Source organism: Jaculus jaculus, chromosome 3, assembly GCF_020740685.1.
Source record: "Jaculus jaculus isolate mJacJac1 chromosome 3, mJacJac1.mat.Y.cur, whole genome shotgun sequence".
Lineage (NCBI taxonomy): Eukaryota > Metazoa > Chordata > Mammalia > Rodentia > Dipodidae > Jaculus > Jaculus jaculus.
The window spans coordinates 2488017-2514935 of record NC_059104.1 but is presented as its reverse complement, the minus strand read 5'-3'; the positions used below and the strand labels follow the sequence as shown (position 1 = coordinate 2514935).

The window sequence follows — 26919 nt, the reverse complement described above, 5'->3', positions numbered from 1 at the left end:
AGGTGTGGGGTTCAATATTTGCCAGTCTCACCTAACCAGATCTCTCTTGAGGGCACACCCTGCCCAGGTGTGGGTGGACTCCTCCTCTGAGCCCAGGCCGATTAGGATATCTGGCACGTGTGTGCCACCCCTCTCGAAACGTGCACTCTATATCTCACTTGGGCTCACAGAGAGGTTTCTTGTCCTGTCTGGCCCTTGAGCTGCATGCCTGGGTCTTCCCGCTGGGCCACCAGCCAGGGAAGGGACACTTTTTATTACTCTTTTTACTTTTTCATCTCTTTGGAAGCTCACATTTTTTAAAAAAACCTCATTCTTTTTTTTTTAAAGGCAAGCTCAATAGATTGGCTTTTTTTTATGTGAGAGAGTGAGAACAAGAGTGAAAGTGAGCAAGAGAGAGTGAGCTGGCACGCCAGGGCCTCCATCTGCTATAAAGGAAAGGTAGTTTGATGGCTGCCTTAAGTTGTTCCTGTCAGGTATTTTGTTACTGTGATCAGAAAAGTCTGATGCATGTACCCTTCTTTCTTTTTTTTTTTTAATAATTTTTTTGTTTATATTTATTTATTTATTTGATAGCGACAGACAGAGAAAGAGACAGAGAGAGAGAGAGAGAGAAAGAATGGGTGCACCAGGGCCTCCAGCCACTGCAAACGAACTCCAGATGCATGTACCCCCTTGTGCATCTGGCTAATGTGGGTCCTGGGGAATCGAGCCTCGAACCGGGGTCCTTAGGCTTCACAGGCAAGCGCTTAACCTCTAAGCCATCTCTCCAGCCCATGCACCCTTCTTTCTGAAACTCAGTAGTAGAAATACAAATATGGGGAAAATAGTCTATTTATTTATTTTTATCAAAGAGCACTGGGGCTACTGACCATGCATATACAAAATAAAGAAATTGGCTCCCTGTCACACAGTAGGTCTGTTATAGCCTGAATCTGAAATGTGCCCCACAGGTGTATGTTGTCCACACTTGCTCCCCAGCTGGTGGTGCCGTGTGAGGGCAGGGGTTCCTGTGAGAGCTCTAGGAGGAGCATAGCTTTGAAGGTTATATCCAGCCCCTTGTCCTTGTTGAACTCTCGCTTCCTATTCCACCATGATGTGCTACCTACTTCCACGGGCACAAACGGAGCAGTTCCACTATGCCCTTTCTGCCATGATGGACCCAAACCCTCTGAAACAGTGAGCCAAAACAAATCTTTACGTTTCAGATTGTTTCTGTCAGGTATTGTGGTCACAGTGTTACAAAGGAACTAATATAGCAAATGGGCAGCAGCTAGGTGGGTTTGTTATTGTGATAACTCTGACAAAGTGGTTAAGCTTTTGGAGCTGATTTGAGGGGGGAATTTGGAAGAGTTTGGGGATGTGGACTAGAGAATTCCTAGGGATTTAGCAATACCCTGCCCTCCCTTACCATGTGCTCCATAGGGAAGTCTGCTGTAAGCAGAGCTTAATGAACAATTCTGAAACTGCTCATATCAGGGAAGGCATGAGGGGCTGTTTGTGTTATATTCTGGCAAAGAATTTATATCTTTTGTTTACTTTCTGGAGTTTTGTGAGACTGAGTTCCAAAGTAACAGATTAATTGATCTGGCTGAAGAAACATTAAGAAAGGATAGCATTCAGCTTATGAAATGATTATTGGCAGCTGCTTTTAGTGAGGTTTGCAGTGAGACTTGGGAACAGAAAGTGGAGCATAACAATGAGGAAAACATGCAGCTTGGGTAGTAATTACTTACTACAGGGTCCAGGGTGTAAAACTCCAAACCCATTTGAAAGACTTTCCTTTAAAACAAGGATGACTCCAGGGCACCGTGCTTATACAAGTCCATACAGGGAAGTATTTTTCTGGGCTCAGCCACCCAGGCACTTAGAGGCCACTGCAGGTATGGTCCAAGGGGTCCCAGCTATTGCCCAAGCTGCAAGGAAGCTTGGGGGTTCCCACATGGTGCCGATTTTGCCAGCTTGCAGAAAGTAAAAGTTAGAGGGTCATGCAGGCTTCTGCAAAGACTTCAGGGGAAAGCCTAGGCATCCAGGTAATGGAATAAATAAAGATCTCACGGGCTGGATTCCCTATGAGGAACCCCTGACATGATCCTATGTGTAGCAGCTATGTGGGTAGAGTCTAAACCACAAGGGCCCAAGGTTCCAGAATGTCGCAGATGCCAGTAATGTAGGATGTCGTCTGAGAATAGCTCATGGCCCAGAGTGGGGCCAGCACAAGACAGAGGACATTTGTCTTGAAAACAGCAAGGCCCTAGGAGTGGAGCTGCCCCAAGCTGCTGGAGCTCACACCACACCACTACATGACTAACTCTGAACACAGAGCTGAGGGACTTAACGTCTGCCTTGTTGAATACCAGTCTTGCTTTGGTCCAGCCTCTCTTTGCTTACCCTTCCTTTTGGAACGGGAATGTTTCCCCTGTGCCATTGCATATTACCAGTGTGTAACTTTCATTCGGATTTCACAGAGGCTCACAGCTAAGAGACTGATGTAACTTTTGGAAGAGAGTTTGAACTTTGGACTCTTCAGCAATGTGGAGACTGTTGGGATTCTTGAAGTTGAACAAAATGCGTTTTGCATTGTGAGATGGCCATGAGCCTTTGGGGACAGAGGTGAAATGTTATGGTTTCATTCTGAACATAGGATTGTATTTGTAATACCTGTTCCCCGGCTGGTGGCATTATTTAGTGAGGCTGAGGAAACCCTGAGGAGGTGAGGCCTGGAGGAGGTTATCTGTAGACCCTGGTTCCTGCCACACTTGCTGCTTCCTGGTCCACTGTGATGCAAACAGCCACTCCCACCCACTGCCACTGCCATGAACTGAGCTGCCCTGAGGCACCTTCCTTGCTAGTGTGGACTGAAGCCTTCTGAAGCTAGGAGCCACAATAAGACTCAGGTAAGAGTGCCCAGTCTCTCCTGAGAACTAAATAACATGCTCCCCCAAACACCCCTGTGGTGTTCCCAGCGGGCTAACAGAGCCACAGCCAGCTGCAGCACCAGGGCAGTCTTGCAGACTTGGCCAAGCTCACCCTGACCTCCAGCTTCCCACAAAGCACAAGGTCAGAGGGAAACCTTGCCTTAGGGAGTCATGTCCTCTGTCTTCTCCAGTCAGGGATGCTCCTTGACTTCTCCCAACTGCCTGGAGCTGTCACTGCCGAGGGTGACAGAGCAGCTCCTGGGTGGGGCTGGAGGACTTCTGTAGATCTTGGCCACCCACCTGAGGAATGAAGGTCACACCATGGCTGTGTCAGGTGTGGGGCACACTGAGGTGACATCCGCAAGCCTTGCACAGAAGACGCATGCATGTTTTCAATGTACAAACACACATGTGGTATAGCACTCTGAGTCTTTCTTCTCTTGATATTTCGCACTGTTTTGAGAGTTTCCTGAAATGACTAAAAAGACACTCGAAGAAGAGCCCATGGTGATGTCACAGAACACCACTCACAGCTTGCCTTCAGAAGATGTCAGCGTGCGACCTCTTCAGGGTGTCTCAGGGAGAAAAGCGGTTCTCTGACAAGGACCTTATTCCTTGTCCCTGCTCCTTAGTGTCCGAATGCAGTGGTCAGTACCTGTGCTACATTGCCTAGGTAGGAATTCCTTCTGATTCCCAGTTGGTTTTTCTGCTGCTCCAGTCTCTCAGCTCTGCAAGCCAGTTCCTGAGCAGTTTGGGCTCATGGCTGTCCTTGTCTGAGACCTCCCTGGTTTTCTCTGTGGGCATCTCCTCTGGAGTTGGCTCTGCTCCAGTTACTGGTGAACACTTTAAATATATTTAAAAATTTATTTGTGAGCAGAGAGAGAGAGAGAGAGAATGGGAACACCAGGGCCTTTTGGCTACAAACTCCAGATGCATGCATCATTTTGTGTATCTGAGTCTATGTGGGTACTGGGGAATCGAACCTGGGACTGACAGACTTTGCGAGCAAACACCTTAACCACTTTGCCATCTCCCCAGCTCCCATGCCCCTTTATTGTTAAGTTGGAGCCTGGCTGTAATGAGTGGGAATATGTAGGAAGCTCTCTGGGGAGAGCACTATCATTTCCCACCACAGAGGACATTTGTGTCCAGCATCCTGGGAACCCAGACCGTCCTGCCAGCCTGCCTTGGTGTCACCCTGCTGCTGTGACAGGAGGCCCCTGTCCTGTGCCACAGTCCTGATAGGCAGTTCTTCAGTTCTCCATATGTATGTGTGTGTGTATATATATATATATATGTATATATGTGTAATGTATGTATGTGTATGTATGTATATATATATATACATGTATGTGTGTGTATATATATATGTATGTATGTGTAATGTGTGTGTGTGTATATATGTATGTGTAATGTATATACATGCATACACACACACACACACACACACACACACACACACACACACACACACAGTTCTTCAAATCAACCCCCAAATGTTGCTTCATCAAACTGCTCACTGCTCTGCTCGTTGGTGGCAGATGTACATGCTTCCTCCTGGTCTTCTTAAAGGCCCATCACTATGGTAACCACCTTACAGAGAATTGCTTTGTCTCCTTAAAATACCCTTCAGAAAAGGTCACCTGGTATCACCATCTCCCAGTGGAAGCCAGTGGTGTGGGTGGCGGTGAGCCTCTGTCACCCCGCTATTCTGTGTTTTTAGTCATGCCATTTCAAGAAACTCTCAAAACAGGGTGATGTATTGAAAACAGAAAGACGGCAAGTGTTGCAACCTGTGTGTGCACTTGTGATTGACAGGAAAGGGCTCCTCTGGCTGTTGTGAGAAGCAGTGAGAGCTGTTTTTGGCTCCTGGTTTTGTTGGCTCTTGTCCTGTCCCCTGAGTAGGTTAGGACGAAAGGCGCTCCACTCTCACTGGGCCCAGAGGCTGACCCCGGTGGACAGGGAGGCTGCAGGAACCCTGCTCACACAAGGCCTTCACATGCATCAAGAGGACCGAGTGGCCAACAGTGGGTGCCTGGCCTGCTCTGGCCCTCACGAGGTCTGACAACGGAATGGGTTTGTTGTTGCTCTCCTGTGACCCTCAGGGTCTCATGTGACCCCCTCCTTGGTGGTGGGGCTTTGTTTCCCCTTAGTTGCTTGACTCTTTGCCCCTTTCTCTCCTGGGGAGCAGGTGGAGACAGGATGCGGGGTCCTGGGGTCTCACAGCTGTCTCTGTCCAGTTGGCTCCAGAAAGCTCCTCATCCTGAGATGCCTTGCCTCACATCCCTCCCCTCGGTCCTCTTTGACCCCAGCACAGTGTGAAGCGCACAGTCCCATGCAGTTCACCGTGACTGTGACTGGTGCCACCCTGTCCCCCATCTGCTTCCAGAAGTGCCACCTCATGGCGTTGACACTTTGTGATGTTCCTCTTTATTGCTGAACTCTCCCCAAATGGCCCCTTGGGACTCTTCAGCTTGCTCTTTGTGTCAAAGTACTTTATAGGATTCTATGTATATTGTGCAGACATGTGTGTGCATGCATGTATCTATCTATCTATCTATCTATCTATCTATCTATCTATCTATCTATCTATCTATCATCTCTCTCTGTCTCACTGTAGTAGTCAACTTCAGTTGCTGGGATGAACCTCCAGACCGGACACAGTTATAGGAGGAAGAAGGGGTTTATTTGGGGTTTACAGATCCAGGGGAAGTTCCATAGTGGCAGAAGAAGCTGGCTTGCTTCTTCCATACCAAGATGAAAAGGCCACTACCAAAAGGCAGGCAAGAGTACTCCAGGAACCCCAGGCAAAGCTTAGGCACTTGGCATATCTGTAGATTGGAATTCCAAATCCACCCCACACTTTAGGCTGGACCCTAGGATCCAAACAGTGACACCTCCTCCAGCCAGGTGGCTGAAGAGCTAAATGACAAACTTTAATAAACTCCTGTGTTGATTGGGGGGCATCCATTCAAACTACCACACACTCTCTTTCCATCTATTTATCATTTATATCATTTATGTATTTGAGATGAAGTCTCCTTGTGTTTCTTAGGCTGGTCTAGAGTTCCTGCCTCAGTCTCTCTGGTAGTTGGATCCACAGGAGCATGTCTACTACACTGAGCGCTTTGTAGGTCTCTTTTTAAAAATTTATTTATTATCTATGAGAAAGGAGAGAGAGAGGGAGAGAATGGGCATGCCAGGGCCTCTAGCTACTGTAAATAAACTCCAGATGCATGTGGCACTTTGTGCATCTGGTTATACGTGACTACTGGGGAATTGAACCTGGGTCGTTTTGCTTTGCAAGCAAGCACTTCAACCACTAAGCTATCTCTCCAGCCCAGGTCTAACTCTTAATAATTTCAGGTCAGTGAGGCAATTGTGAAGCCCAGAAGGAAATCAGGGCCCAGAGAAGTCAAGTGGACACCCCACAACACAGCCAGTGAGAGGTCAAGTGGACACCCCACAACACAGCCAGTGAGAGGTCAAGTAGACACCCCACAACACAGCCAGTGAGAGGTCAAGTGGACACCCCACAAAACAACCTGTGAGAGGTCTAGTGGATACCCCACAACAACACAGCCAGTGAGAGGTCAAGTGGACACCCCACAACACAACCTGTGAGAGGTCAAGTGGACACCCCACAACACAGCCAGTGAGAGGTCAAGTGGACACCTCACAACATAGTCAGTGAGTGGTCAAGTAGACACCCCACAACACAGCCAGTGAGAGGTCAAGTGGACACCCCACAACACAGCCAGTGAGAGGTCAAGTGGACACCCCACAACATAGTCAGTGAGTGGTCAAGTGGACACCCCACAACACAACCTGTGAGAGGTCAAGTGGACACCCCACAACACAGCCAGTGAGAGGTCAAGTAGACACCCCACAACACAGCCAGTGAGTGGTCAAGTGGACACCCCACAACACAGCCAGTGAGAGGTCAAGTAGACACCCCACAACACAGCCAGTGAGAGGTCAAGTGGACACCCCACAATACAGTCAGTGAGTGGTCAAGTGGACACCCCACAACACGGCCAGTGAGAGGTCATTGGACACCCCACAACACAGCCGGTGAGAGGTGCGGTGGGATTTGCCTCAGGCTCCTATGGTCTGTGTTGCTAGGTTTGTGCTTCGTTTTTGACTGTGTCATGTGGTGACTCTTCTCTATGCCTTGAGTCCCACAGTCACTTCATCAGCACCTTGCCACTGTTGTAGCAGTGAGCTTTATGCCACTCTCTCTCTGAGTCTCTCTATCTCTACCTCTTTGTGTATATTTGTCTCTCAGTCTCTTCCCAACTTCCTCCCTCTTCTTCTCTCTCTTACGCATGGGTTTTTAATCAATCACACACATCTGAGCATGCATCTCCTAAAAACATGCCATCCTCAACCTATCACCCATACTTGGTATCCCATTTCACCAACTGTCCCCTGATGTCTTCTACTCATTTTATTCCATCTGGAAGCCACCGCAGGCCACACATTATGGCACATTTATGTTAGAACATACTTATGATATACCTGTCTCTTAATCCCTTCAATGTAGAGATTGCATGCTACCTTTTCTAAGACGTCAGCAGCGTGGAGTCAGGTGGGCCTGGCCCTCCTCACTTCCCCTCTGTAGATTTGGAGTGAAGGTCTTAGGGCGCTTCACAGGTGAGACTGTGTATTATGTTTCACTGGGTTAGGGACAGGTGGCCCTTGTTAAAAGTGATCATGTGGGTAGGATGGGTATCAGAGTCCACTTGGCAGAAATACCCTCTTCCTTGTGGAGCAGTGAGGGTTTTGTGGGGTCCCGGGGGGTGCTGTGTGAGCACCCTGACCAGTGCTTTCTGGCTGTCTCTATCACTGCTGGAGTGTGGTTGTCCTACATTTACTTTTGCTAGCTGGCTTTTTCTTTAAGGAATAACTTTGCCATTGGGCTGGTGGCACAAGCCCACAGTCTTAGCACTTGGGAAGCTAGGACAGGAGGGTGATGAGTTTGAGGCCAGATTGGGCTGCACAGCAAAACCTGGGTCATCCCAAGGAGTGAGAGAAGGGGTGGGGGGAGAGAAAAGAAAAGAATAAAAACAGAAGAAAAAAAAAAACTTCCTCTTTCACCTCTTTAAAAACAAAACAAGGGCTGGAGAGATGGCTTAGCGGTTAAGCGCTTGCCTGTGAAGCCTAAAGGACCCCGGTTCGAGGCTCGATTCCCCAGGACCCACGTTAGCCACATACACAAGGGGGCGCACGCATCTGGAGTTCGTTTGCAGTGGCTGAAGCCCTGGCGCACCCATTACCTCTCTATCTGTCTCTTTTTCTCCCTCTCTCTCTGTCACTCTCAAATAAAGAAATAAAAATGACAAAAAATATTAAAAAAACAAACAAACAATTCATCATGGAGTCAGTGGTTTCACGAATCCAGTGTTCCGCTCCACTCCCCGCATTGTTCTCAGGGAAGTGTCTCCAGTGTTTGCATCTCTAATCAGCGTCTGCTCTGACCATCCCAGGCCCAGCACAGCTGCACTTTCCTGTGTAAACCTGGCCTAGGCTCCCTGTACCCGTCCCATCTGAGACCTGGATGGAAGTAGTTTTCCAAGGGACAGCTTCTTAGTGTGGAGTGTGCTTATTCAAAGATCCAGGCCCTGCCAGGGTCTGCTGGGGTGTTGCTGCTGGTCTATTTACCAACACACGTGGGATTTCTGTGTCCTTGCTCACACTGACAGCTCTTCACTGCGTGGGGCTCCCCTACTTCCTTATAGGGAGAGTCTTGGATTATAGAATTAATATGTTTTACTTGTTTTCCTTACAACAACGTGCACACTATGATTTCATTTTTAGAGAATACTGACCTGTGTGTGTATGTGTGAATATGTGCCTGTATATTGTACAGGCTCTCCAGGACTACACATGGACACCAGACACAAGCTATTTTATGGCTCATGTGGGTGCTGGGAATTGAACTAGGCCACCAGGCCTTACAAGCAAGTACCTCTAACCTCTAAGCAATCTATCCAGCCCCCCAAAGATTTCTATTTACTTATTTGAGAGAGAGAGAATGAGAATAAATATGAGTGCACCAGGACCTTATGCCACTGCATATCAAATGCTCAAAACCAAATTATAGGAAAGCCAGTCTAGCCAGAGAATTCATAATGCCATCCATTTTCTACCTAGACCTTAGGATAATAACTTTTGTTTCTGACTTGTTCTCGCTCTCTCAGTATGTATTTACATGTAATTATAATTTTAGATAATATACTATATGTATATATTTCTTGTTTAACCCTACATTTATAAACAAACATTGTCACTCTGTATCATTTTATATAGCCACATATATCTCCATTATATGGGTATCTTGTTACTTATATAGCTAATTGTCTGAGGCAGATTGTTGGGCAGTTATGACTGCTTGCCATCACAAGTGATGCCATAGTGGAAACCTTGTATATACATTTGTGGACATGTATTTTTCAGGGCTAGCTCTTAGAAACAGAATTCTTGTGTCACAAGGGGGTACAGTTACTTATGTGTCACTGTAAGGAACCTGAAAAAGAAAAACAAAGGAAAACACCAATGGAATGCCTTTTGGAATAGATAATTTACAGTCCATTTTGGAGGACAAGGAAAAATTCAGTGGCTGATCCCGTTATCAGGGAAGTCTACCAGCCTCAGGGAGGGCAAACAAAACCCAAGGATTAGGAGGGAGTGTCCTTGCACTCATAATGCTTGGGGCATCTAGTGGAGCGATACATGGGGGGCTCCCAGAGCCTCCAATCATTCATGGACTGAAAAGTGAGAAACTCCTGGAGCTTCTAAGGTCTCTGAAGAGGTGCCTCTGCCACAGATTGAGAGTGATTACCTTGCCCTGAGGGCTATAATTTGATGAGGATGTAGATGGAGGTCATCATATGGTGATGGCCTCTCACTTGGAGTTCAAATGTCTGGTGGGTAAGGATGAAAAGGAGAAGAAAGGAAGAAGCCCCAGGTATCAAGCTGGAAAGACAGGAGGTCTCAGGTAGTTCAGAGCAGTGAGCACAGCCAGTTTTTGTTCTCCCGATGGAGTGAAACATTGGCAGGGAGGTAGCAAGGAGGAGAGGAAAAGAGGAAAGGACTCATAGCTGGAAAGCCCTGGAGAACTCTGATCTGAGTCACGGCACCAAATGTAAAGGAAGCTAAAGAAGCCAGGTGCGGTGGTGCACACCTTTAATCCCAATGCTCGGGAGGCAGAGGTGGGTGGATCTCCGTGAGTTCAAGGCCACCCTGAGACTTCATACTGAGTTCCAGGTCAGCCTGAGCTAGAGTGAGACCCTACCTTGAAAAACAAAACAAACAAAAACAACAACAACAAAAGAAAGCTAAAGAGAAAAAGCAAAGGAAAACAGCAGACTTCATCTCAACAGAGAGAGACTGTTTATGGAAGCACAGTGAGGGGCTGCAGCCTTCCTGCAGGATGGAGGCTAAAGCACTGAGCTAGTCTGGGGTTCAAGCTCTTAAGGAGGGTCCTAAGAAAAACAGACTGGACCAGGTACAGGTCCAAGGAAAGTAGATAAGGAACTGGAGTTATTTATGTCCTTGTTCAGAATAAGCTTTTCCAGCAAGATTGTCCAGGGAGAATGCCCCAGATGGTTTCTGTAGCTTCAATGCCTTCTGAGTTAAGGGAAGTTTACCAGTCAGGGGTGTTGTCAGGCCTGTCTGGGACTGAATGCCTCTGATGTTGCTTCAGGGCCTTCTAGTCTTAGTAACAGTCATTAGCTCTTTAGCTCCCTCTGGTTTTCAGGGAAAGTCATTAACCTTTCAGTCACTATGCCCAAAATACCTGACAGAAATCACATAAGGGAGGAAAGGTTTAGTTTGGTTCACAGCTTTTAAGAGTTTTCAGTTCATCACAGCAGGGAAGGCATGCTGGGGGAGGGGGGAGACCTTTTCTGGTGGGAGCATGTGTTCGTGGAAGTGTGTGCCTGTGGGAGATCATGTGCCTGTGGGAGTGCCTGCCTGGGGGAGCATGTCTGGTGGTAGTGTGTGCTGATGGGAGCCAATGGTGCTGGCCAGGAAGCAGAGAACAGAACCAGGAACCAGACCACCCTTCAAAGGTGCACCCCTGGAGATCAACTTCTGCCAGTCAGACCCCACTCCTAAAGACTGCACATGCAGCCTCCCAAACAGCACTACTAGCTGAAAAACAAGCAGTCCCCACAGGAGCCTGTGGAGGCTGTTCCATATCCAAACCATAACTGAGGGTAAATACATAGTTTTCTTGGCTACCATCAAATTTCTTCTGCAAGATACTGAATCATTTTTGACTCCCACCAATACCACATGACAGAATCTTACTAACAAGGTGTGTGCTTGGGTTTTGAATTCTTGCTAAGCTGGTGAGTGAGAGGCGGCATTGTCTTTTACAATCAGATGACAGTTATCAATTATACAGCACTTCCTCCATATCATTCATATCCAGGTTCTGGGAGTTTGCCATAGAACTTTCTACATTCAAATCATTAACCATCTGATATTTATCCTGGTGTGAGGTGTAGATCCATGTCTGCCTCTTTCTAAGCGGATATCTAGTTATCATTATAATTAAATTTATTTATTTATTTATTAGAGAGAGACAGACAGAAAGAGGCAGAGAGAAAGAGAGAGAGAATGGGCGCGCCAGGGCTTCCAGCCACTGCAAACGAACTCCAGACGCGTGCGCCCCCTTGTGCATCTGGCTAACGTGGGACCTGGGGAACCGAGCCTCGAACCGGGGTCCTTAGGCTTCACAGGCCAAGCGCTTAACTGCTAAGCCATCTCTCCAGCCCTCATTATATTTTTTATTTAAAAAAATCATTTTTTCCAAGATGTGAAATGTCACCTTTATCGCCACGGTGCTTCCAGTGTGTGTCCCTGAAAAGACATCTAGTAGGTCTTGTCTTTTTCTGTGAGACATATTTATCTATGGAAGTAGGTCTGATTATGCTTTCTACCTTTATTTGGGTCAATCTTAGCAAATTATATTTTCTTAGGGAATTATTCACTTTATTGAGCTTGTGGTTGCATAGAGGTGTACAGTTTTACTTGCTTATTTATTTGTTTATTATTTTGTGGTGATTGAACCCAGGGCCTTGTGCAGAGCTAGGCAGGTGCTCTGCCAGTGAGTCTCCCAGCCCGTCTTGTGAGGTTTTATGTTTCTGTTTTCCACAGATGTGCCCTCTTTGCTATTTCTTCTTTCTTTTATTTTCTTGACTGAGCAAGTTACAGGCAGGTCATCCACTCACTGCTTTGGGAGAAACAGGGTCTGTTTTATGTAATCATTTGACTCCTTTTCCATTTTGTGTCATAGTAGTTTCTGCTTTTATCCTTATTTCTCTTTTTTTCTGATTTACCTGATAGTTATTTTCTAGTTGTTTTGAGCTGAAAAAAATGTAATCCATTCATTTTTATTCTCTTGTTCTATTCATGTAATAATCTAAAGCTATAAAGTATCCCCTGGTGTGTGTGTGTGTGTGTGTGTGTGTGTGTGTGTGTGTGTGTGTGTATATGTATATAATAATATATATCATATATAATATATATATACTATTTCTTTTTCTTTCTTTCTTTCCTTTCTTCCTTCCTCCCTCCCTCCCCTCTTTCTTCCTTCCTTCTCTCTCTCTCTCTTTCTTTCTTTCTTTCTTCATGTGTGTGTGGGCATGTGCTGCTGTGGTGTGTGTATGGATGTCAGAGGACAACTTCATAGTATCCATCTTCTCCCACCTTCTTTAAAAAGATATTTCATTTATTTATTTTGGGAGAGGGAGAGAAAACGGAGGCATCAGGGCTTCTTGGTACTGCAAATGAACTCCAGACACATGTGCCACTTTTTACTTCTGGCTTTACACGGGTACTGGGGAATTGAACCCAAGCCTTCAGCCTTTGCAAATAAAAGCCTTTAACAACTTAGCCATCTCTTCAGGCCCTCCTTCTGCCTTCTTTGAGACAGGGTCTCTCTTGCATGCACCAGTAGGTGTTTTGGTATCACAGACACATGGATCACTTTGTTCCAGCTTTAGGGTGCTAGGGAGGATGTGGGGATCTTCTTGAATCTACTGAGGTTGGTTGACATTCTTTTGATAAACTTTTATTCAACTCATGCTCCTTCCGCAAGGAGATCTGAAGTCTCTAGGGCCTCACTGGTTCCTCCAGGCAGGGGAGTACCGCTGCATCCTTGTTTCTCCGAGTGTAGTGAGCAGGCAGGAGGGGCGCACTGTGGGGATCCCCAGCCACCAATGGCAGCTGCTCCCTTTACTTCTGCCGCCTGCCTTTACTGTCCAGTGACTGAGGTCCCGAAGGTCCTGTGAAGTGAGCCACAGAGCTTTCTGCTATGGCTGCGGGCATGGGGGGCAGCCAACATGCTTCTGGCTGTGTCCAAACCCTGTGCACACGGTAGGTGCCCGCTCCATGGGACGTTGCAAACTCAGAGCCAGATTCTCTCTTGTCCCCTTCATAGGCACTTACTGCCCATCTCTGTGCTGACCTGACACTGTGTGACTGTCAGGCAGAACCTCTGACATGTGCTGAGAGACCACCGACCCAAAACCATGAATGTCATCTGCCAGCCCTTGGGCTGTAACCAGCCCAGTGGATGTGCCCACCAGAGTGCCTTCTTGACTTATGACTGTCGTTTGTTCTGTGACCACCAAAGTTCATATCACCCCTTCCGTTATGGAACATGTCATTTGTGAGCATGTCCCAAGATGCACTGCTCCCTTTCTGGTGGCTCCCACCCCCTCCCACTATCATGATTACTCGGTTTGGAGGGAGCAGGAGCTCGGGCCTTCCCACCCATTGGTGCTAAGGACAGCTGCTTTCTGTGTCACTGTCTTGGGACCACAGTGGCACATTTGGGCCTCTTTCCCATCCTTGTTTTGTTCCTTTAGCCTGTATACCTGAGGTGTTTGAATTCTTTTATTTGCTTCTTCATTTATTTTTTAATTTTTGAAAGAGAGAGATAGAGAGAATTGGCAAGCCAAGGCCTCCAGCCACTATTCCAGATGCGTGGACCCTCTTGTGCACATGTGTGACCTTGTGCGCTTGCCTCACCTTTGTGTGTCTGGCTTATGTGGCATCTGGACAGTCAAACATGGGTCCTTAGGCTTTGCAGGCAAGTGCTTTAACTGCTAAGAAATCTCTCCAGCCTGTGTTTGAATTCTTAAGCCCTCATTCCTTGCTATAGAAATACTCCTGCCTAGGCTGGGCTTTTCTCAATGGGAGTGAGATTGAATCCATGGACTCAATTGTCGGTGGGGGGGGCACTTGTGTGCGTGGTCTGGTGTGCATGAAGCAGCATTGAGGGAGGTGCTGTGGTGCTCAGAGGAGCAGGCTGGGGAAGGGGCCCAGCCAGGCGTGTTGTGGAGGCCAAGTCACCGCCACATGTGCCTGCCACTGATAGCGAGCTCGGCGGTGACATTCTGGCACTGTCTCTTAGGAAGAAGAGGGTGGCACTGGGGAGCCGGAGGGTGCTCATTGAATCAGGAAGCCAGCTGAGCTCTGAGATGGCCATGCCTGTGGGTCCTCTGCTTCCCGGCACAATGGCGTTGGTTGACGGTTGTATATAAGGTGGCCTTATTAAAGTGACAAGGCAATTTAATTCCTTTGTGCACGATGATTCTACTTCATTGATTTACAATGGGAAGGATATAATTTTGCTAGTGTTGGCAAAAAGCTCAAATGTCAGCCTTTTCAAATTGCCACACTCGCCTTGTTCAGGATGAATAATGAATAAGTCACCTTTTGTCTACAGTTAAATATTCTTGAATAAATACAAAGAACATAAAAGACATAAATGATTGCCTGATTTATATTTAAAATAAAGATCAACATTGTGATAAATGGTTGGAAGTGCTGTGTGCAGCAATATGCCTTTCCTGATAATTACGTTATCAATGAGGGGGCAGCCGGGTGCAGGCAGAGTTGGGGTGCACACCCGCTCTTTGGGTGTGCATCTGCCTATGGAAGGCTCAGGGCTCCTGGAGAAGGGCTCTCAGTCTAAGACAGCACCCTGCTCTCCCCGGACCCCTCACAGCATGCAGACCCTGGCTGGGCTCCTGGAAGTACTGCATGGTGCTTGCTGTGCCCGCCATCGGTAGGAGGGCCACCGGGCCTGGGACCGTGGTCTGCTTTCCCTTAAGAAGGGATATCCTTGGAAACACAGGTGATAACGGAAGCAGCTCGATCAGAAAAGTCAGCTCCTCCTCAGTGAGGTGACTCAGGCCATCCACAGAACTGGACGTTGGGTGGCTAGTGCAAGGGGGACGGTGAGGAGGGTGCTGGGTGATGGGGGCTGGCTGCCTCCATGTTACTTCCTTCAGTGAAGCTCCTCAGGCCCCAGTGTGAACAGAATGTGAATGTGCATGTGTGTGTGTGTGTTCACGCACGTGTACATATGTGGGCATTATGGAGAGATTCACCTCAAGGAAGGAGCTCACCTGACTGGAGACTGGCAAGTCTCAACTCTGAGCGACAGGAAGCAATGGATAGAGGGGTCTTGAGTCCATGTGTGGTCTGGAGGCAAATCCCCTCTTTCTGACCCTCTCAGAGGGGTCAGTCTGACTGACTGAATGGCTGGGACACAGCTCAGCCATCTTACAGATCTCATCTGTGGCACTAGAGGCTCATGGCTCTGATGTTGGTCTCATTTCACAATGGCTCACAGCACCATCCAGACTGGAGTTCATACAAATGTCTGGGCACCCAGGTCTGGCCAAGCGGACACATAAAACAGCTTCCACTGTATGTGTTTGTGGTCAGTTCTTCTGCCTTTATCCATGGGGACAGACCCCTGGGGGAGGAGATCTGGGTAGTCCTGTGGGCTACAAACCCGGTTGCATCAGTTACTTTCTTTTTTATTTATTTATTTGACAGAGAAAGGGAGAGAGAGAGAGAGAGAGAGAGAGAGAGAGAGAGAGAGAGAGAGAGAGAGAGAGAGAGAGAATGGGCACGCCAGAGCCTCTAGCCACTGCAAACAAACTCCAGACGCGTGCGCCCCCTTGTGCATCTGGTTAACATGTGTTCTGGGGAACCGAGGTCCTTTGGCTTTCCAGACAAACGCCTTAACCACTAAGCCATCCTTCCAACCCTAGGACTTATATATTTTTTTTTCAAGGTAGGGTTTTACTTTATCCCAGGCTGACCTGGAATTCACTCTGTAGTCTCAGGGTGGCCTTGAACTCACGGTGATCCTCCGACCTCTGCCTCCCGAGTGCTGCAGTTACTTTCTTGTTACTATGAGCAAATACCCAAGCAGAAGCAGCTTGTTTTTGGCTTACAGTTTCAAGGGGAAGTCTGTCCTAGCAGGGAAAGCACAGAAGGAACAGACAGCTGGGACGTGCCACTGTACATTAGCAAGGAGGAAGTAGAGAAAGCAAACAGGAAGTAGGGCTGGGGTATAAAACCTCAAGGCCCACCCCTAGTGATCTACCTCCTCAAGCAGGGCTCCACCTCCTAAAGTTTCCACAACCTTCCCAAACAATGCCATCAGCTGGGGACAAAGTGTTCAAATACATAAGCCTATAGGGGACATTTCACATTCAAACCACATCTGTCTATAATGTACTTTTTTCTACACAATCTATATAAATACTATGTCAATGATAGAGTCCAATTTATAAATTAGGCAATATAAGAGATTGACAAGTATATTAACAAAACAGAACACTTTTGGTGATGTACTATAGGTTATTTCAGACCATGGTTGACCACCACTAACTCTCATGGTGAACAAAGCCACTTGTCTGGGGGACTAGGCCATAAAGGAATTTAAGAAAATACACCAAAATATAACATTGCTGATCTTTAGTGATTTCTCTTCTTTTTTATTTATTTATTTATTTATTTATTTATTTATTTATTTATTTATTTGAGAGAGGGAAGGAGGCAGAGAGAGAGAGAGAAAGAGAATGGGTGTGCCAAGGCTTCCAGCCACTGCAAATGAACTCCAGATGCATGCACCACCTTGTGCATTTGGCTTACGTGAGCACTGGGGAATTGAACCAAGGTCCTTTGGCTTTGCAGGCAAATGCTTTAACTGCTAAGCCATCCTTCCAGCCCTGATTTCTCTTCTGTATTTGTATCTTCTCATTGCTTCTGCATTGCCACTAAATGTTTCTTACTCTGGACTGAGGCCAGGTACACTAAAACATAAGACAGTGGCTTCTGCAGCCACAAATTCAACCAGACAGGGACTGAAAATATCAACGCACTATGTCTGTCTCAACACAACAGAGTTTTTCTTGTTATTTCCCCTGAACAATACAGCAGGTAACGATTTATATTGCTTTAGGTGTCATAAGCTTCCTAGAGGGAAGGGGAATGTAACATGAATATATTCTGGTTATATTAGGGACTCAAACCTCTGCAGATTTTGGTGTCCCTTCAGTCAACTGTATTTATTCCAACTCCTCATGATCATCTGAGTTCTAATCAATCGACCTCCTGCTGGTTCTGTGTAGCTGGCGTTTCATGCAGTCAACAACGGGGCACTTGTCTGAGTTCCACACACAGGGCATTGTAGGTACCTTGTCATTGTTGGGACTGGGCACCCGACCTAGAGTAGCTGATGGCAGGAAAGCTTTTATTTTGGCTTATAGTCTTGAGGGGAAGCTTCACGATGGCAGGAAAAGACATGGCAAGAGCAGAGGCTAGGCATCGCCTCTGCCACAGCAGGTGGAGAACAACCACGTGGAGTATGCCAAACTTGGGCAAGGGGGAGCCGGTGATAACACCCCTAAGCCTACGCCCAACAACACATCTCCTCCAGCAAGGCTCCACCTTCCAACTTGCCATAAACTGGGGACAAGGAATTCAAACACATGAGTCTTTGGGGCACATCTGTTGGAAACCATCACACAGGGCATCTGTAGATTGAGGCAGGACTTAGGGGACCAAGAACAATGGCTCAGATGCAGCCACTGGCAGTGTGCTCTGAGCAGACCCTCCCACTGCTTTGCTCATGGGCTGTTGTGGTGCTTCCACGTGCTTCCAGAATCACCACCCTGAACACCTGCCCCTCACTGAAACCAGTGCTCTTGTGGCCTATATCAAAGCTTCTTACACTGTGGGTTACAACCCCACAGTTGAGTGTGAGGCTGTGAAAAAATTGACCACGGTGAAAGGTTTCTGAATGTACAACCCACAGAAATGATCTCAAAACTGAACATATAATGAATCCAAAGCGCTTCGGGCAGCACTTGCCTGGGTTGCGTCACGTGACTTCACCACAGCCTTGGTCCTGAGCACGCATGCGCTTCACGTCACACGTGCCGGCACACGACATGCTGCCCACAGAACGGTTTCCTGAAACACACTGGCTCAGATTTAAGACCTTGTCATGAACTACCATTGTTTTTGCTGTATGTACAGTCTTCGTCTTTTGTTTTCATTTTTTTCTTTGGTTTTTCAAGATAGGGTCTCGCTTTAGCCCAGAAAGACCTGGAATTCACTATACAGTCTCAGGCTGGCCTTGAACTCACAGTGATCATCCTACCTCAGCCTCCTGAGTGCTGAGATTAAAGGCATGTGCCACCACACCTGGGCAAAGTCTTCTTTTAATATTTTACTACAACCATTCCTCAGCATGTCAGAATCAGGTGAATGCATCTTTGCATTGCACTGTGCGAGACAGAGAAGTACGTCCCTCTCACTAGCATGCAAGTTTGTTTTTGTCTTTAACAAATGGTAAAATTATATGTGTACCATACGGCTGTTTTAAAATAAACCTCTTTGTGATTTATTATCGGTAAATGTTTGATTTGTACATGGATCTTATATACCTATATACCTGGGATTGCATAAGCATTTCTTGGGCAACAATGGCTTGTGAGGGAGAAGGTTTATGAGGCCCCGGGCTCGATGACTCCCTGTGGAGGGCAAGGCTGTGGCTGCGGCTGCGGCTCCCGCCTGTGCCGAGGATCAGCTCTGGGCGCCCGGCCTGTTGCTGAGTGGCCCTGGGTGCGCTCCACGGCGGCGGCTGGCAGTGCAGCCGGCTCCCCTGGCTGTTTCTGTTATTGTCAGTTGCTTGCTTTACATTCACTGCATCTGCACCTTAAAATCATGAAAAGCTGTTATTGAATCACTTAAGGGCCCTGCCTTTTCTTTCTTTCTTTCTTTCTTTCTTTCTTTCTTTCTTTCTTTCTTTCTTCCTTCCTTCCTTCCTTCCTTCCTTCCTTCCTTCCTTCCTTCCTTCCTTCCTTCCTACCTTTCTCTCCCTCTCTCTTTCTTTCTTTCTTAAAAAAATTTATTTATTTATTTTCAAGCTGAGAGAAAGCTAGAAGAGAGACAGACAGAGAGAGAATGGGCACACCAGGGCCTCCAGCCACTGCAAATGAACTCCAGAAACATGTACCCCCTTGTGCATATGGCTTACGTGGGTCCTGGGGAATCAAACCTGGGCCCTTTGGCCTCTTAGGCAAATGCCTTAACCACTAAGCCATCTCTGCAGCCCTCTTTCTTTCTTTTTTTAATTATGAGATACAGCCTGCAAAAATGGATCAACGTTTGAGAGAGGAGATGAGGTTAGGGCAACCATTAGTGGATGTGGCCAATGCCATATGGCAAAGCCAGGTGTTTGGGGTGGTTCCTCACTGACCTCAGAGGGCAGAAAATTCCAGCACTGGGGTCTACATCTTAGATGTCTGACAGGAGCCTTGGTGGGAGTTGCTCCAAGGACAAATTGGAAGAGTCTGATGGTTTCAGAGTTTGCCAGTGCCTGGGACAGCTCTTTCTGTGAAGGAGAGGTGGACACTTGTGCCTCTGAATGTACCACACTGTGGGGACATGTGTTCAGGCCACACCCACCTCAGCATCATCACGTCTTCCCAAGGCCGGCCAGCGTTGAACTGGGAGAAGATTGGTGAGGAGAGGGGCTAGGGTCAGGCTGAGCGTCCCTCAGGGATGAGAAAACAGTGACCCGCAGGTCACAGCCATCTGTCACAAACAAAGGGCCCGTACCCACTACAGAGAAACGATGCTGTCTGCCCCCATGGCTCCTTTTTGCTCCCAAGTGGCAAACTGCTTAGTAAACAGGCTCCACCCTGCTCAGCCATGGGAAAACGGTCTTGGCAGGATGCCTCTTCCACAGACACATCACTCAGGACGTCAGGAAACAAGGACAGAGCCAGTTCACCTCCACGGAGGATCAAAGTTGGAAGTGGGGTATCCAGAATCTGAGTGGACAGAAGCTGTCAGCAGCAGCCCCTTGGGAGAGACCGAGCACGACACGACGCTGGGTCCCAGAGAACGCAAAGACGACAGGAGGCCCGGGCAGGGCCGCCTCGACTGCTGGCTAGAAGCTGGGCGAGAGGTGTGGAGGTGAGGAGCAGGGTGTGAGGCGTCCCTTCTCCTCACAAGCACCATCTTGGTGACAAGCATGGGGCCCATGGCGCCACCAACCCTCTCCTGGTAAGAACAGCCAGGTACGGTTCCAAAAGTTCCCCGATGGTGACGCCATTCAGATTGAGACTACTGGTCCCTGCTTCTGAGTTCACGGCCCCTGTGCCAAGGGCATGGAACTGCAGCGAACCCCTTCTACGTCAAGCAGAGGTCCTGGACCATGCCAGACCAGGGTGCCACCCCGATCTGAGAGGGGGAGGATGGAGGAGGTCAGCGCAGGAAGACGAGCACAGTATGCTGACACAGGGAAGGCAGGTTTGGGGGAGAAACGGAGAGGCCAGCCTCCATGGGCTGCTCAGGCTGTCTGTGTGGGGGTGGGAGAGGCGTGCCCTCCAATCTATGATTAACCTCGGCTAATCTCTGTTGTCAACCTCAGTGGATCCCGTTAGTTGGATCTATAAAGGCATTTCCGGAAGGATTAGCTGAAGGGGAAACCCTTGCCCAGAGTGGGCATCCCTTTCAGTGGAATAGATGGATAGGAGTGCTGGCTGGAGAGATGGCTTAGTAGCTACAGGTGCTTGTTTGCAAGGCCTGGTGGCCTGGGTGTGAGTCCCTAGTGCTCACAGAAAGCCAGATGCACAAAGTGGGTGCATGCATCTGGAGTTCGTCTGTAGTGGCAGGAAGCCCTGGTGCGCCCATTCTCATTTGTCCTTCTCTTTTTCAAATAAATATTGAAGTGAAGATGGGAGGATCACGCGGCTAGCTTGTGTCGAGGAACCGGTGAGCTCCAGGCTCCGCGAGAGACCCTGCATCAAAGATAAGGTGGAACGTGATTAAGAGACACCTGGGAGGGTGTTAGCATGGGATATTTTTTATCATCATGGAAAATGTTAACAAAACTTGTGAAAAGAAAAATAAAAGAAAGACACCTGCCATCAACTTTTGGCTTCTACGTGCATGTGCTCACACATACACTCATACACATGCACACATGTGTGAACATGTACCACATACATGTATGTACACAGAACAGCAGCAGACATTACAATTGATACTGAGAAGTATGAAGAATCATATGAGTCTGTTAGGAACGCTATGTGCCAAGAAATGGGGAAACAGGGAACTCTGAGAACATAGAAAATGCTAGCAAATCAATAATAAGCAATGAAATTGATTCAGCAGTAACAAGTCTTCCAGTGAAAAAGGACTGGACAATTTCACTATTGTATTTTACCAAGGTTTTAAGAAGAACCAATGTTATTATTCTCAAATCTTTTTAAACTGTTAAAGGGGAGGCATTAGCCTGATACATAAACCAGAGAAGGACTCAACACACACACACACACACACACACACACACACACACACAGAGAGAGAGAGAGAGAGCAATGAGAGAGAGAGAGATAAAAATATAAATATTCACATCCCTGATGTACAGAACTTATAAATCTCAAAAAACAAAAACAAAACCAAAAACTCACCAGCAAATTAAACCTAACAGGACAAAAAAAAAAAAAAATCACATACCAGCATCAAATAGGTTTTGTCCCAGTGATGCAAGGATGGCTCACCATATACAAATCAATAAATGCAGTGCAACATATCAGTAGACTGAAGAAGGAAACCATATAACCAGCTCATAGATGTAGCAAAACAGCCAGTAAAATCAGGCATCACTTTATGACCAGCAACTTTAAAAATTAGGTGAAGGAGGAAAGTCCCTCGACACACTAATGGCCACGCAACAGCAAATCCACAGCCTTCCTCGCTCTGAGTGGAGAAAAGCTGCAACTGGCTTCTCTGAGAAATGGACGGATTGCCTCTTCCATCACTCCTACCCAGCATCAGTTTGGGAGTTATTGTGCATTGAGATAGGAGGAGAAGAGAAGGGGAACACAGGGGCGGGGGGAGGAAGAGAGAGAGACAGAAAGGAGGAGGAGGAGAGGAAAGGAGGAAGAAGGAAGATATACTTGGGTCAGGACGAGGCCTAGTGACCTGTTTGCAGAATGCACGCTTTATAAATAGAAAATGTAGACTCCCCCTCACACTGTTAGATGTGATCAACTAACTCAGTAAGGTTTCAGGATAGAAAAGCAATGTATAAATCTAGTAGCTGGGCTGGAGAGATGGCTTAGCGGTTAAGCGCTTGCCTGTGAAGCCTAAGGACCCCGGCTCAAGGCTCTGTTCCCCAGGTCCCACGTTAGCCAGATGCACAAGGGGGTGCATGCATCTGGAGTTCGTTTGCAGAGGCTGGAAGCCCTGGCACGCCCATTCTCTCTCTCTCCCTCTATCTGTCTTTCTCCTATGTCTGTCGCTCTCAAATAAATAAATAAAAAATGAACAAAAAAAAATTAAAAAAAATCTAGTAGCTTTTTTTGTTTATGAGATAGGGTCTCACTCTAACCCAGACTGACCTGGAATTCACTACATAGTCTCAGGGTGGCCTTGGCAATCCTCCTACCTCTGCCTCCCAAGTGCTGGGAATAAAGGTATGTGCTATAACACTTGGCTAAATCTAGTAGCTTTAAAATGTGTGTGTGTGTATATATATATAAAATGTGTGTGTATATATATTTGTTTGTTTTTTGAGGTAGGGTCTCACTCTAGCCAAGGCTGACCTGGAATTCACTATGTAATCTCAGGGTGGCCTTGAACTCATGGTGATCCCCTCCTACCTCTGCTTCCCAAGTGCTGGGATTAAAGGCATGTGCCACCATGCCCGGCTTCTAAAAAAATTTTTTAAATTATTTATTTGCCACTGCAAATGAACTCCAGACGCATGTGCATCTGGCTTATGTAGATCTTGGGTAATCGAACCGGGGTCCTTTGGCTTTATAGTAAACACCTTAACTGCTAAGCCATCCTTCCAGCCCATAAATCTAGTAGCTTTTTAACATACCGATGATAGATTGCTGAGAAAGAAATGAGAAAGGGACTGTCATTCACAATAGGTACATAAAAGAAATTCTTAGTAACATTAAGCAAAGATGTGAACAATCTCTACCACAAAAACACCAGTGGAAGAAATCCAAGAATATAAACATGCACTCAAAATGGAAAGACAGTCTATGTTCATGGGTTGAAAAAGTTAATGTGAAATATCAATACTGAAAGCAATCGTCAGATACGATGTCTACCAAGATGCCAATAACGTCCACCGTGTGAGTAGAAACGTGTGTGGACCCCCAGAAGACCCTGAACAGCTGGAACACTCATGAGCAGGCCACTGTGGTGCTCTGCTTCACAGGCGAGGGAAAGCATGGTGCTGCGTAAGAAAGGAGCCGAGCCAGTGGAGGCGTAGAGCCCAGGGCACAAATCCACGTGCTATGGACAGCTGGATTCCCAACACGGAGGCAAAAGCATGGGTTGGAAAGGGCGAGTCCTTCTTGTCAATGGCTGGGAAACTTGTCACGTGAGTACAGAACAAACTGGGCCTTTATCTGTCACCATATTAAAGAGAAAAAAGCAATCAACTCAAAACGGAGCAAAGACTTAAATGTAAGACAACCAACCAGGAAACTACTAGAAGAAAATAAAGAGACGTTTGGTCAGGGAAAATAGAGTACTGGGAACCAAAACAGGACTGACATAAAGGATTATAAACTAGAAAGCCCCTGGCCAGCCAGGGCAGTAGTCCCTGGAGAGGAGAGCAAGTCCTGAACACTGTTCACATGACAAGGGCCTGACTTCTAGAATACTAAAGCAGCAGAGACAAGTCAACAGCAAAAGACCAAATAATCAGCATTTAAAAAAAAATGGGGGCTAGAGAGATGGCTTAGTGGTTAAAGTGCTTGCCTTCAAAGTCAAAGGACCCAGGTTTGATTCCTCAGGACCCGTGTAAGCCAGATACAGAAGGTGGCACATGTGTTTGGAGTTTGTTTGCAATGGCTTAAGACCCTCATGTGCCCATTCTCTCTCTCTCTCTCTTCCTGGCTCTTGTTCTCTATCTCAAATAAATAGATAACTAAATAAAAATAGTTAAAAAATGGGTGGATGGCCTGACTAGAGAGCTTATCAAAGAAAATACATAATGGCCAAAAGCACATGAAGAAAGTCCCCATGTTACTAATAATTGGGGGTGCGAATTAAACCATGATATGTCATCTCACTGTAGGTAACATGGCTGTTATTCAAAAGACCAAAAAAAAAAAAAAAAAAAGCTGGCAATGATGGGTGGAAAGGGGAATTCACACACTGTTGGCGGGTGGGATGTGAATCAGTAAAGCCATTACAGCAAACAATACGGAGCTTCCTCAAAAACCTAGACCCAAGCTCACACCTTTAATCCCAGCACTGGGGAGGCAGAGGTAGGAGGATTGCTGGGAGTTCCTGGTCAGCCTGGGTGAGAATGAGACCCTACCTTGAAAAACAAAAGAAAACAACAACAACAATAACGAAACCCCCAGGCCCAGAAGTATCCCATGATCCAGCTACACTGCGCTGCTCCACTCCCCGGTGTGGATCCAGAGGAAGTGAGATCAGTTCGTCAAAGAGGTGTGGCTCTTGCGTGCTTACAGCAGGACTGTCCGTAGCCAGGTATGGGCTCCACCTGGATGTCCACCTACGAATGAATAAAGCACACGTGGTTTATATATGCACAGTGGGGCATCATCCAGCCATGAAAGAATGAAATTTAAAAAAATTATTTTTGTTAGATATGGCCATACTTAGTACGTAAACAACACATGTTGGTACCATCCTTTCCCTCCTCCCTGCCCCTTTTCCAAAGAGCCCCTCCTTGTTGGGGATGCAGGTCAACCCCATAGGGATTGTGGGTCATGCATCCTGGGGGCAGCAGTCAGTTATGGGGGAGAGGCAGTGTCTCTGTGCATAATGTCCCAACTTGTGGCTCCAGCAATCTTTCTGTCCCCTCTTCCACAAAATTCCCTGAGCCATGTTGAGATGTTGAGTGCTTTTTTTTTTTTGGTTTTTTCGAGGTAATGTCTCACTCTGGTCCAGGCTGACCTGGAATTAACTCTGTCATCTCAGGGTGGCCTTGAACTCATGGCAATCCTTCTACCTCTGCCTCCTGAGTGCTGGGATTAAAGGCGTGCGCCACCACACCCGGCTTGAGTGCATTTTAAGTCTATTCAGTGATGGGCTCTTAGGAGCCTCTGGATCTCTGCTTTGGTAGGTGTTGAGTGTCCTGAGTATCTTCCTTCATCACCCTTGCGCTGAGATCAGATTCACTGAGAAAGTGGCACTCTTGCTCAATCCCCTGTTCCTCTGTGGTTTCAGCTGGGCCGGGCTGGAGTGTGCTGGGTCGTGTCTGTCCTGAAGCCGCTCCTGTTCTGCGCCCGCCCGCCCGCACACAGTCCAGCGCAGGAACCAGGACCAGCGCCTGAAGAATGAAATTTTGACATTTACACTCACCTGGATGGAACTGGAGATTCAGGCACAGAGAGGTGAGTTTTGCATCTTCTCATGTGGATGTGGAAACTGAGACAGATCAGAAGAGAGGTGACCGAGCCTGAGCAGTGCAGGGGAGGGAGGGAGGGACAAGTTGGTGTGGGGTCAGGTAGAGCAGGAGGAAGTGCGCACGTTCCACACAGCTCAGAGGTGACCAGGGTCACAAGCAACAGTAGTTTTTTTTTTTTTTAATATTTTTTATCCATTATTTATTTATTTATTTGAGAGTGACAGACACAGAGCGAAAGACAGATAGAGGGAGAGAGAGAGAGAATGGGTGCGCCAGGGCTTCCGGCCACTGCAAGCGAACTCCAGATGCGTGCGCCCCCTTGTGCATCTGGCTAACGTGGGACCTGGGGAACTGAGCCTCAAACCGGGGTCCTTAGGCTTCATAGGCAAGCGCTTAACCGCTAAGCCATCTCTCCAGCCCGCAACAGTACTTGTAAAGTAGGTAGCAGAGAGGAGGCTGGGTGTTCAACATGGAGAACAGAGGCCTGAGGGGATAGACATGTCAGTGACCCTGATTCGATCATGCATGCTATGGACACATCCTACGTGTACACAAGTCACTTCGTGTCCATTGAACTAAAAACAAAATTTCAAAGATTTTAGTTTTAGTTACTTATGAGAGACAGAGAGCGGGGGAAAGAATGGGCACACTGGGGCCTCTAGCCACTACAAACGACGTCCAGACGCATGCGCCACCATATGTATCTGGCTTACGTGGGACCTGGAGAACTGAACCTGGGTCCTTTGGCTTCACAGGCAAGTGCATTAACCACTAAGCCAGCTCTCCACCTCCTAAAAACACATTTTAAAAGGCAGTGCCTCGTATCATCTTAGCTCCAGCCTCTCCCTCCCGCAGCACGTAGGTCTGGCCGATACTCTTCATGCCCACGTTGCTCTGCTCTCTGTGAGCATGTGGGCCCAGGTGGATAAAAAGCCTCAAAGGCTAGACTGGGAACTCTGCTGGCCCCCCACTGTAGGAGTGCGGAGGGGCTGGTGTGGCGGGACAGCCCCCACAGATGATCCCAAGCTCTGAGAAACCGGACTTCAGTATCATTTCTACCTTCCGAGTCTCAGCGTAACCACATAGAAGGGAAGGGTGCTGAGTGGTGTCTCTGTGAGTCTTTGGACTCTGGGGCCTTTATACACTCTTGAGAAACAGAAGGATTGACCGAGCTTCCACATTCAACAACATGTCCAGGGCATCTTAGGAGAAAGCCACAGCGAGAAAGCCCTGGAGAGGCCCTGGCTGTCCCTC

General features: G+C 47.4%; 1 long non-coding RNA gene across 1 annotated transcript; it reads right to left on the bottom strand.

Annotated features, from left to right (window-relative positions):
- Positions 1–20919: 20919 nt before the first annotated feature.
- On the bottom strand, positions 20920–25675 carry LOC123459225. Its single transcript, XR_006636111.1, has 3 exons — positions 25620–25675; positions 24762–24807; positions 20920–21052 (listed from the first exon to the last, which is right to left on the bottom strand). It is a non-coding gene; the product is annotated as an uncharacterized LOC123459225 (long non-coding RNA).
- Between the last annotated feature and the right edge of the window lie 1244 nt (positions 25676–26919).